Raw genomic sequence first — 11,396 nt, 5'->3', positions numbered from 1 at the left:
GTGTATTTTTGTTATATATATGTGCACGTGTGTGTGTGTGTGTATGAATACAGAGAAAGCTCTGAAAGGATAGGCACTAAGATGTTAACAGAGGGTGTCTCTAGGCAGATGAAATGTGAAGTTTTAATTTCCGTGGGCCTCCATTTTCTAATTTCCCGCAACACATGCATACTACTGCTGTAATAATAAACATTGTTTTAAAGAACAACAAGCAAACAAAAGCTGGGCACTTGCCTCAGTTGTACTTGGATAGGGCACTTTAGTCAGTGCTTAGTACAGCTGCCCATTATTGAGTTCTTTGTCCCACTTTTGGGGAAATGTTTGGGGACCCTGGAGATGGACTAAAGCTCTGTGGTGCTCTTCTCCAGCCTTCTTGCCTTAAACAAGATGGCGAAGCTTTGCCATGGGCACTACATTAGGGAGGCAGAGGAAGCTCCAAAGTTTGGGCCATACGTCTTTCAAGACAACCTACTGCTCCTTCAGAGTCATAAATTGCTTTGGCCCCTCCTTGAGCAACGCTTTCATCACCCACTACAGAGGGTTTCTATATAAACAGTCCTTGGAGGATGTACATCCACACATCATGATGCTGAAGCTTGATTTATAATGAACACTGGAATTAGTCAGCCAGGTCAACCATCCCCACGGCAGCCAGTTTGGTGTGCGTGAGCACGAACGTAAGTGTATTGCTGTTGCTTCATACTTCAAAAGCTACCCAGTTTACATGCTCCTAGGATTTGTTAGTAGTGTCCATTCTAAGGTCACAAAATACTAATGTGTGAGGAAGGTCAGATGAACAAACATCTGAAAATGAATTACACAAAAGCAAGAACAAATTGATCTGCTGCAGGGTAAGGAGATGATAAGGGAAAATTTGGTTTGGTTTCCAAGGATAAAACAGTTGGAGAAAAATAAAACATTATCTCCTAAAAAAAAAAAAAAAACTAATGTGTGAGTAGTTCAAGCCAACAGACAATGGCTGATGAACATTATTGGTTGTTTCCCTCTTCGGGCAGAACAGCTCCTGAACCTTGATTTCAACATCTGTATGGGTAATAACCCCCATGTGTCTGTCAGTTTGTCATACTGTGGGGGCTTGCATGTTGCTGTGATGCTGGAAGCTATGCCACCTGTGTTCAGATACCACCAGCAGGGTCACCCATGGAGATCAGGTTTCAGCTGAGCTTCCAGACTAAGACAGACTAGGAAGAAGGGCCCAGCAGTCTACTTCTGAAAAGCATTAGCCACTGAAAACCTTATGAATAGCAGTGGAACATTGTCTGATATAGCGCTGGAAGATGAGCTCCCCAGGTTGGAAGGCACTCAAAAGATGACTGGGGAAGAGCTGCCTCCTCAAAGTAGAGTCGACCTTAATGACATGGATGGAGTAAAGCTTTCGGGACCTTCATTTGCTGATGTGGCATGACTCAAAATAAGAAAAAAATGGCTGCAAACATCCATTAATAATCAGAACCTGGAATGTACAAAGTATGAATCTAAGAAAATCGGAAATCGTCAAAAATGAAATGGAATGCAAAAACATCGATATCCTCAGCATTAGTGAGCTGAAATGGACTGGTATTGGCCATTTTGAATCAGACAATCATATAGTCTACTATGCTGGGAATGACAACTTGAAGAGGAATGGTGTTGCACTCATCATCAAAAAGAACATTTAAAGATCTACCATGAAGTATGATACTGTCAGTGATAGGATACTATCCATACGCCTACAAGGATGACAAGTTAATATGACTATTATTCAAATTTACGCACCAACCACTAGGGCCAAAGATGAAGAAATAGAAGATTTTTATCAGCTGCTACAGTCTGAAAGTGATCGAACATGCAATCAGGATGCATTGATAATTACTGGTGATTGGAATGCAAAAGTTGGAAACGAAGAAGGATCAGTAGTTGCAAAATATGACCTTGGTGATAGAAACAATGCTGGAGATCAAATGATAGAATTTTGCAAGACCAACAACTTCTTCATTGCAAATACCTTCTTTTACCAACATAGCCAGTGACTATACACATGGACCTCACCAGATGGAACACACAGGAATCAAATTGACTACATCTGTGGAAAGAGACAATGGAAAAGCTCACTAACATCAGTCAGAACAAGGCCAGGGGCCAACTGTGGAACAGACCATCAATTGCTCACATACAAGTTCAAGCTGAAACTAAAGAAAATCAGAGCAAGTCCACGAGAGCCAAAATATGACCTTGAGCATACCACACCTGAATTTAGAGACCATCTCAAGAATAGATTCGATGCATTGAACTCCAGTGACCAAAGACCAGATGAGTTGTAGAATGAAATCAAGGACATCATACATGAAGAAAGCAAGAGGTCATTGAAAAGACAGGAAACAAAGACCAAGATGGATGTCAGAAGGGACTCTGAAACTTGCTCACAGACGTCAAGCAGCTAAAGCAAAAGGAAGAAATGATGAAGTAAAGGAACTGAACAGTTGATTTCAAAGGGTGGCTTGAGAAGACAAAGTATTATAATGACATGTGCAAAGAGCTGGATATAGAAAAGCAAAGGAGAAGAACATGCTCAGTGTTTCTCAAGCTGAAAGATCTGAAGAAAAAATACAAGCCTATTGTGAAAATATTAAATAACACAGGAAGCATCAAAAGAAGATGGAAGGAATACACAGAGTCATTATACCAAAAAGAATTAGTCAACATGTGGGGCACGAGGGGAGGACTAAGGGATCTTCATTGTCGGAGTGGACACCATGTGACACTCCTTCCCTCACTGCATCTTGAGCCTTGGGGCTTAATGGGGTGCATGTAGTGAGGCTTGGGGTTAGTCCCAGGTGTCAGGGGAGAAGCTCCAGACATCCTAAGCCCAGCTGCCCCCAACTCAGTGCAGCCATGAGTGGGGAGGTGACAGGGCAGAACCAGGAGCAGTTTCTGCTTCTGGCCAAGTTGGCCAAGGGGGCAGCACTGGCCACACTCATCCACCAGGTGCTGGAGGCCCCTGGTGTCTACGTCTTTGGGGATCTGCTGGATATACCAAATGTTAGAAAGCTGGCCAAGAGTGACTTTGCTTCCACATTTCGGCTGCTTACGGTGTTTGCTCATGGGACATATGCTGACTATCTAGCAGAAGCCCGAAATCTTCCCCCACTCAAAGAGGCCCGGAAGAATAAACTTCGACACCTACCAGTTGTCACGCTGGCCGCCAAAGTCAAGTGCACCCATATGCAGTGTTGCTGGAAGCCGTTGCCCTGCGTGACGTGCGGCAGTTAGAAGACCTGGTGATTGAGGCTGTGTATGCCTACGTGCTTCCTGGCTCCCTGGACCAGCGCAATCAGCGGCTGGAGGTTGACTACAGCATTGGGCAGGACATCCATCGCCAAGACCTAAGTGCCATTGTCCGAACCCTTTAGGAGTGGTGTGTGGGCTGTGAGGTTGTGCTGTCAGGCATCAAGGAGAAAGTAAGCCAGGCCAACCAGCACAAGGAGGAGCAGCTGGGCCTAAAGCAGCAGATCGAGAGTGAGGTTGCCAACCTTAAGAAAACCGTTAAAGTTACAATGGCAGCCACAGCTACAGCCACATCTCAGGACCCTGAGCAACACCTGACTGAGCTGAAGGAACCAGCTCCTGGCATCAACCAGCGCCAGCCCAGCAAGAAAACCTCAAAGGGCAAGGGGCTCTGAGGGAGCTCCAAGGTTTGGTCCAAGTTGAACTGAAGGGACTGTTGTTTCTTCTCTGGGGATGTGGGTTCCCAGCTGCCCACCTGCCCCTTAGGAGAACTCAGAGAGCCTTACTGTGCCCCTGGCCAGCTAATAATCCTAAATTCATGAGACTTCACCTCCCTTCTTCTCTCCCTCACTCACAAGCGTAGATCACACCTCTCTAGGAAGGAGGCGAGTATAGGTCATGTTTTAGTTAGTACTTTTTGCTTTGTGTGACTTTCTAATGCGTTCCCATGTTCCCTACCGCCTCCCTGCCATTCCCTCTCCCCTCTTTAAGAGCTCAGCATCTGTCCCTGTCTGTTACATCTGTCATTGTGTAGGTGCCCAGCATAACCCACAGGTGTTCTTCACATACTACCCCTAACCTTGCATGCCTGATCCCCAATTCCCACCCCCTACACTGGTCTATTGCGCAGCATCTGAAGAGTCATAGGGCCCCCAACTTTTTTCCCACTATGAGCGTTCGCGGAGCCAGTCTGCCATCCAAACAGTCACTGGACACTTTCGTCCTAGAATCCTGTCACTCTGCATTTGTTTGCTTTCCTCTCTCCTCCCCTTGGGTCCTGGGAGTGCTGGTGCTTCAATGTTCCTGGGCCCAAGAAGGGTAGCTGTTTCTTCAGATGTTGAGAGATGGCTCTTTCTTGGCCCTGGCTGTCTTAGAAAGCCTGATAGCAGTCCTGGGAGGATTTATATTTCTTTTTGTGAGTTTGGTAGGGAAGGTAAGGGGAAAAAAGGGAATATAGATTGTATTAAAAAAAGTATATATACATATATCTATATACAACATGACACAGAAATAAATCCATGAAAAATCTATTAAAAAAAAAAAAGAATTAGTCAATGTCCAAATATTTCAAGAGGTAGCATATGATCAGGAACTGATGGTGCTGAAGGAAGAAGTCCAAGCTGCTCTGAAGGCATTGGTGAAAAACAAGGCTCCAGGAATTGATGGAATATCAACTGAGATGTTTCAACAAATGGATGCAGCACTAGAGGTGCTTGCTCGTCTATGCCAGGAAATATGGAAGACAGCTTCCCAGCCAACTGACTGGAAGAGATCCATATTTATGCCTATATCCCAAGAAAGGTGATCCAACTGAATGTGCAAATTATAGAACAATGTCATTAATATCACACACAAGCAAAATTTTGCTGAAGAACATTCAAAAACAGCTGCAGCAGTATATTGACAGGGAATTGCCAGAAATGCAGGCCGGTTTCAGAAGAGGATGTGGAATCAGGGATATCATTGCTGATGTCAGGTGGATCCTGGCTGAAAGCAGAGAATATCAGAAGGATGTTTACCTGTGTTTTATTGACTATGCAAAGGCATCCGACTGTGTGGATCATAACAAACTATGGATAACACTGCAAAGAATGGGAATTCCAGAAGACTTAATTGTGCTCATAAGGAACCTGTACATAGATCAAGAGGCAGTTGTTTGGACAGAACGAGGGGATACTGATTGGTTTAAAGTCAGGAAAGGTGTGCATCAGGGTTGTGTTCTTTCACCATACCTATTTAATCTGTATGCTGAACAAATAATATGAGAAGCTGGACTACATGAAGAAGAACGGGGCATCAGGATTGGAGGAGTACTCATTAACAACCTGCAGATGACACAACCTTGCTTGCTGAAAGTGAAGAGGACTTAAAGCACTTACTAATGAAGATCAAAGACCACAGCCTTCAGTATGGACCGCACCTCAACATAAAGAAAACAAAAATCCTCACAACTGGACCAATAAGCAACATCCTGACAAACAGAGATAAGATTGAAGTTGTCAAGGATTTCATTTAACTTGGATTGACAATCCAACCAGCAGCCAAGGAATCAAATGACACATTGCATTGGGTAAATCTGCTGCAAAGGACCTCTTTAAAGTGTTGAAAAGTAAAGATGTCACCTTGAAGACTAAGATGCACCTGACCCAAGCCACGGTATTTTCAATCACATCATATGCATGTGAAAGCTGGACAATGAATAAGAAAGACTGAAGAAGAATTGACGCCTTTAAATTGTGGTGTTGGTGAAGAATATTGAGTATATCATGGACTGCCAAAAGAATGAACAAATCTGTCTTGGAAGAAGTACAACCAGAATGTTTCTTAGAAGCAAGGGTGGTGAGACTGTGTCCTACACACTTTGGACATGTTGTCAGGAGGGATCAGTCCCTGGAGAAGGACATCATGCTTGGCAAAGTACAGGGTCAGTGGAAAAGAGGAAGACCCTCAGCGAGGTGGATTGACACAGTGGCTGCAACAATGAGCTCAAGCATAGCAATGATTGTAAGGATGGCACAGGACAGGGCAGTGTTTCGTTCTGTTGTGTGTAGGGTCGCTATGAGTCGGAACTGACTCTACGGCACCTAACAACAACAACAACAATGGGTAATAAAGAAACCCTGGTGACACAGTGGTTAAGAGTTCAGCTGCTAACCAGAAGGTCAGCAGTTCGGATCCACCACGTGCTCCTTGGAAACCCTATGGGGCAGTTCTACTCTGTCCTATGGGGTGGCTATGAGTCAGAATCGACTTGATGGCAATGGGTTTTTGGGTTTGGATAGATAATAACCACCACCTGTCTGTCAGTTTGTCATACTGAGGTGGCTTTTGTGTTGCTGTGATGCTGGAAGCTATGCCATTGGTCTTGCAAATGCCAGCAAGGTCACCCATGGTGGGCAGGTTTCAGCAGAGCTTCCAGACTAAGACAGCCTAGGAAGAAGGACCTGACAAACTACTTCCAAAGCTTAGCCAGTGAAAACCCTATAGATCACAGCAGAATATTGTCCACTATAGTGCTGGATGCTAACCAAAAGTTTGGCAGTTCAAATCCACCAGCTCCTCTTTGGAAACCCTGTGAGGCAATTCTACTCTGTCCTATGGGGTCACTATGAGTCAGAATCGACTTGGCTGCAATGACTCAAACATGTTAACAATGAAGATGGTGCAGGGTTGGGCACTGTTTTATTACATTGTACATAGGATCCCCATGAGTTGGAGCCAACTCACCAGTGAGTTACAGCATAGGAATAAAGGCATAGCAGGGGCAGTGAAGGTTAAGTGAGATTTCTCCAACTGCCTGGTCTCAGGCTTCAAAATGGCAATGCCTGAAAATCTGGAGAGGCCACAGGGCCATGAGTGCTGGTGCTCCTTGTCCTTCTCTGCCTTGCACCTCTCTTGACCGGGTAACCTGTCAAGTTGTTAATGGCTTAGCAATTAGTAAACAACCCTTCACAGTCTCCTCTGGTAGTGCCTAAACTCAAAGAGTTTTCCATTTGGTGTTATTGGGGCTAACCAGTATTCACTTCAGGAACAGTATTTGCTTTCTGCTGTGACTTCACTTGCTCATCATAATTCACAAAGAATTGTCAGCATTGGCACTTATCAAGGGACCTCATCAACCTTGTCCTTCCCAACTTAAAGAAGTTTTTGCTCTGGTGTTTTCAGAATCCTGCCAAAAATGATTATGTCATCTAAATAAATAAATCCTCTAGGTAATTTATGTCTTCCAATTACCTTCTCCATTAAACACTGAAAACTGGCCCATACCCATTGCTGTCCAGTCAATTCTGACTCATAAGAAGCCTATAGAACAGAGTAGAACTGTCCCATTGAGTTTCCAAGGAGTGTCTGGTGGATTCAAACTACTGACCTTTTGGTTAGCAGCCATAGCTCTTAACCACTGCACCACCAGGGTTTCCTGAAATACTTCTGGGCACACTTTCAAATTGATACTCTGTCCCCTTCCACATACAGGGCAGATGAAGTCAAATTTTTTTTTTTTTTAATCCTCTTTAAACCCACTGCCTTTGAATCAGTTCTGACTCATAGTGACCCCATAGGACAGGGTAGAACTGTCCCATAGGGTATCCAAGGCTGTAAATCTTTTACTGTGACATCTTTTTCCCGCAAAGCCTTTGGTGGATTCCAACTGCTGATCTCTCAGGTAGCAGCTGAGTATTTGATCATTCGTATTCTTCAAGTCCGGGAGTAATCTTCAATATTTCCCTGGCAGACAGTCCAAGGTGGTTTGATAGGGCATTAGTCTATTTCTGTGCATTTTTTCAGAACGCAATAGTCCATGTGTCTATGTAATTATAATTTGCCTGATTTCTTTTGTGTCACCTTGAGGGCCCATAACTAAGGCTGTAAGGTTTAGATATGATGTTGTTTGTGAATAACTCTTTAGTATGCTCTCATATGTCCTTGATTTCAGGCTTTCAATCTCTCTAGAATGCTGAAGTGTGGATCATTTTTACTGTATTATTTGTTGTCACTCTGAACACAATGTATTTCTCATTCATAGAAGGAGAAAAATTGCTCCTGTCTTAAAATTTTCTCGGTAGTCTTTTCTTCCCCTCATTGAATATTGAGAAACCTTTAAAATCCAAACATTTTGGCTTTAATTTTGGAAATTCCATGGATTCAAAGTCTACTTAGAAAAACAAGGTTTATGTCATGTATATATCTGGCCAAATGTCCATTCTTTCTTCAGCCAGTAACCAGTTTCCTCTGTATTGGAATTGGCTCTTAGTGATCCCATGTGAGTCAGAATAGAACTGTGTACAATAGGATTTTCGATGGCTTATTTTTTGGAAGTAGATCATCAGGACTTTCTTCCAAGGTTCCTCTGGGTGGATTTGAACAGCCAACCTTTCAGTTAGCAGAGAGCATGTTAACCATTTGTACCACCCAGAGACTCATCTCTTTCTTTAGGAAGCAGCAAATACACATGAGAAAAACAGACATTTAAGTATGCAAGATCTGCCTGCTGCTGACACCACTGGACTTGCCTTTACAAAACATTGGAATTTTTTCTCATAAGTAATAACATATCCCAAGAACACTCAGGTATGGGCATATAATAGTGGGTTATATGCCTCCTACATGATCTCAGAGGCACTAGGAGAAATTCTAGTCTAAAATTAAAAAAGCAACAACATAAGGATAGTTCTCGAAACTTAAGTCACTGTGTACATCTGCATTATGGGCTGGTATCAATATACCTCATGAGAACTAGATCCGTGCTTTTAGGGTCCTCAACCTTATGCGATTTGGAGAGGCTCTCTTTAAGGGAAAGAATACAAAGTTACAACTGCAAAATCTCATAAGAGAGTTTATTTATGGTGAGAAAAATGGAAGCAAATTATAAAATTTAAAATGCTGACTGGGGGAAAAACTGACTGGGCAGCATGAAGATGGTCATAATTTCTTGGCTACTCATTCCATTGGGAGATGAAGTCTAATTCTGCTCCCCTTAAATCTAGCCTGGCTTTAGTGACTTAATGACCAACAATGTGGCAGAAGTGAATTTTAGGACTTGTGAGACTAGGTCATAAGAAGCGTCGTAGTTTTCACCCAGGAACTTAGACCACTTATTCTTGGAACCCAGTCATGATGCTGTGAAGAAGCCTAACCATCCCTAAGAGATCACTGTGGAGATAAGCTGAGGCTCTTGTTCCAACAGCCCCAGCGGAGCTAGCAGCTGACAACCAGTACCAACTTGCCAGCCACATGAGGAGAACCATCCTGAAAGTGAATGCTCCAGGTCCAATTGAGCCACGCCACCAGAAACAGAAAAGCTGCCCCTGCTGAGCCCTCCCCAAATTGCAGATTTGGTAGGACAATAAATAATTATGGTTGGTTTATGCAACTAAGTTTTGAGGTGATTTGTTCTGTAGTAATAGACAACCAGAACACTGACAATATCACAAAATCCAGAATGATTCTTCCTGCCTCATATGGTTGTTAGTATTAAACAACAACCTGATTAAATTATGTATAAAGTGCTTAGAACAACTGAGCCACAAAGCAAGTGCTCGATAAATGTAAACTAATGTTATTATTAGGTATCATATAGGTTTCCACAAGACTCTTTGAGGCTGGCTATTGAAAAGTGGCCTGTAGCCTTTTAATTCTAACCTGTTTCTCCTTCATATGATTCCCTGCGGTCTCTTCTCTTGTCTTTCACCCTCAGACCTTCTCAAGACTCCAACACTCCTCTTGTTTTCCCAGGAAGATGAAGTAGCTCTGTATCGCCATCAACTCCCCTCCCCACCCCCCCGCCCCCACCCTGGCAGGTGCATCTTTCTGGTGTGAATTCTGTATTCTTTTCTTCAGGTCTTCTCTGTTGACTCTTTACCACTTCACATGATAGAATTTTGCAAGACCAATGACTTCCTTATTGCAAATACCTTCTTTCAACAACATAAACAGTGACTATACATGTGGAGCTCACCAGATGGAAAACATGGGAATCAAATTGACTGTATCTATGGAAAGAGACCATGAAAATCTCAATATCATAAGTCAGGATAAGGCCAGGGGCCAACTGTGGAACAGACTATCAATTCCTCACATGCAAGTTCAAATTGAAGCTAAAGAACATTAAAACAAGTCCATGAGAGCCAAAATACAAACTTGAATATAGTGTATCCCACCTGAATTTGGAGACAATCTCAAGAAAAGATTTTTCTCATTGAACACTTATGACAGAAGACAAGACAAGTTGTGGGATGATATCAAGGACACTATACATGAAGAAAGCAAGAGATCGTTAAAAACACAGGGAGGAAAGAAAAGACCAAAATGGATATCAGAAGAGACTTTGAAACTTGCTCTTGTACGTAGAGTAGCTAAAGCAAAAGGAAGAAATGATAAAGTAAAATAACAGAAGATTTCAAAGGATGCCTCAAGAAAACTAAGGAAAGTATTATAATGAAATGTGCAAAGACCTGGAGAAAGGAAACCAAATGTGAAGAACGCTCTCAGCATTTCTCAAGCTGAAAGAACTGAAGAAAAAATTCAAGTCTTGAGTTGCAATTTTGTAGGATTCTGTGGGCAAAATATTGAATGACAGAAAGTATCAAAAGAAGTTGGAAGGAACTTATAGAGTCACTGTACCAAAAAGAATTGGTGGACATTCAGTCACTTCAGGAGATAGCATATGATCAAAAACGGGTGGTCCTGAAGGAAGAAGTCCAAGCTCCACTGAAGGCACTGGCAAAAAACAAGGCTCCAGGAACTGATGAAATACAAACTGAGATATTTCAACAAATGGATGCAGTGCTAGAGGAGCTCACTTATCTATGCAAAAAAAATTGGAAGACAGCTACCTGACCAATTCACTGGAAGAGATCTATATTTGTGTCCATTCCAAAGAAAGGTGATCCAAAGGAATGCAGAAATTATAGAACAATATCATTAATATCACACCCAAGTAAAATTTTGCTGAAGATAATTAAAAAATGGTTGCAGCAGTACATTGACAGTGAAATGCCAGAAATTCAAGCCAGATTTCAGAACAGGACATGGAGTGAGGGATCTCATCTCTGATATCAGATGGATCTTGCCTGAAAGCAGAGAATATCAGAAAGGTGTTTACCTGGGTTTTATTGACTATGCAAAGGCATTCAGCAGTGTTGATCATAAGAAATTATGGATAATATGGCAAAGAATGGGAATTCCGTAATGCTTAATCATGCTCATGCAGAACCTACACATAGACCAAGACACAGTCATTCGAACAGAACAAGGAGGTACTGCGTGGTTTACAATCAGGAAGGGTATGTGTCTGGTTTGTAGCTTTTCGCCTTACTTATTCAATCTGTATGCTGAGCAAATAATCTGAGCAGCTGGACCATACAGAGAAGTTATGTGGCATCAGGATTGGA

At 42.6% G+C, this 11,396-nt stretch overlaps 1 pseudogene; it reads left to right on the top strand.

The window, feature by feature from the left end:
- Nucleotides 1-2,567: 2,567 nt before the first annotated feature.
- On the top strand, nt 2,568-3,859 carry LOC100673721 (COP9 signalosome complex subunit 7a-like; annotated as a pseudogene).
- The last annotated feature ends 7,537 nt before the right edge of the window (nt 3,860-11,396 follow it).

The sequence above is a fragment of the Loxodonta africana genome, chromosome 20 (assembly GCF_030014295.1).
Source record: "Loxodonta africana isolate mLoxAfr1 chromosome 20, mLoxAfr1.hap2, whole genome shotgun sequence".
In the NCBI taxonomy this organism is placed as follows: domain Eukaryota; kingdom Metazoa; phylum Chordata; class Mammalia; order Proboscidea; family Elephantidae; genus Loxodonta; species Loxodonta africana.
This window is presented reverse-complemented; position numbering and strand designations above follow the sequence as displayed.